The sequence below is a fragment of the Protobothrops mucrosquamatus genome, unplaced genomic scaffold, assembly GCF_001527695.2.
Source record: "Protobothrops mucrosquamatus isolate PMUCROS unplaced genomic scaffold, P.Mucros_1.0 scaffold49, whole genome shotgun sequence".
Classification (NCBI taxonomy): Eukaryota; Metazoa; Chordata; class Lepidosauria; order Squamata; family Viperidae; genus Protobothrops; species Protobothrops mucrosquamatus.
This window is the reverse complement of record NW_015386431.1, coordinates 1,382,705-1,384,054: the sequence shown is the minus strand read 5'-3', so window position 1 is coordinate 1,384,054 and position 1,350 is coordinate 1,382,705.

The following is a 1,350-nucleotide window of genomic DNA, read 5'->3' as shown; positions in this document are numbered from 1 at the left end:
TAAATGCTTCCGATCTTGTAGCAGCTGCTGCAAAGTTAAAAACAAAGCCATGAGATTGGGGTCAATCCTGGGCGTGATATAAGCACCTGGAAGATTAAAAATAAGTTGACACACATAATGAGAGTCAGAGATTAAATTAAAAGGCTGTTGAGAAAAGGTGTGGAAAGCTAGAATAGCAGCAGATAATTCTGAGCGTTGCAGTGAGGATTGCACTGCAGTGTAGGACACTTTCCAGGTATCATCATGAGGATCCTTGTAAGCAATCGCTCCTCTCGTTCGCCCTCCATCGGAAAAAACAGTAGGAGCTTGTGGCAATGGAGAAGGAGAAAGTAGTGGGCGGACAGGAAAGGAAGAAGTCATTAAACAAGCAAGCCAAGGATCTTTAGGCAAATGATATGAAATACAGCCTATATAGTCAGTTAAAGAGCACTGAAGAGATAAGTTATTCTGAAAATAAAATTGAAAATCATATTTTGGGATAGGAAAAACAATATTAATTAAATCGGTCCCATTTCTGCGGCAAGCTCGCGTGCGTCCTAAGGTTATTAATTCAGCAACAGCTTGGATAAATGGCAAAATATTTTAGGATGGGGTATGGGGTAAATAAAGTCATTCAATACAATATACTTTTTGCACTTCTAATACAGCTAATACTCCTGTAGGTAGCTTACTAGTAGGGAATATCCAAAGAGTTAACTGACAATCTTTACGTGGAATACGGTCCACAAACTGAGTACTCAAGATGCCATTAATTTGCTCAACCGTGGCAAATGCTGCAGGTGGAACTATAATGAGATCTCCAGGTTGTTTTCCTTTGGTCAATAAGTCAAATAATGGACTAAGTAAATGTGTAGGCAAAGAAAAATATGGGCGAACCCAATTGAGAGTGCCCAGCAATTGCTGCAAATTGACCAATGAAGTAACTTTGGGTAAACTTAAGCGAGGAAAAGCTGGAGCAGAATAAGATTGCAACATTTTATGCCCTACATAAAGATAGGGAGAGTGCAGCTGTATTTTTCCCGGGGCAACCTGCAATCCATAGATACCTAAATCATTTTGTATTTTGGAAAGCCAATTAGGTTGTATCTTTGGGGCTCCAATTAAAATATCATCCATATAATGATATATCAAAGCCAATGGATGATATTTGCGAAAAGGGGCTAATGCTGCAGCGACATAAAGCTGACATAATGTGGGACTGTTCAGCATTCCCTGTGGCAAAACTGTCCAGTGATAACGTTTATTAGGTTCTGAATGGTTCACTGCAGGCACAGTAAATGCAAACTTTTCCTGATCAGGGGGGCATAGAGGAATAGAGAAAAAACAATCCTTTAAGTCAATTACCATTAC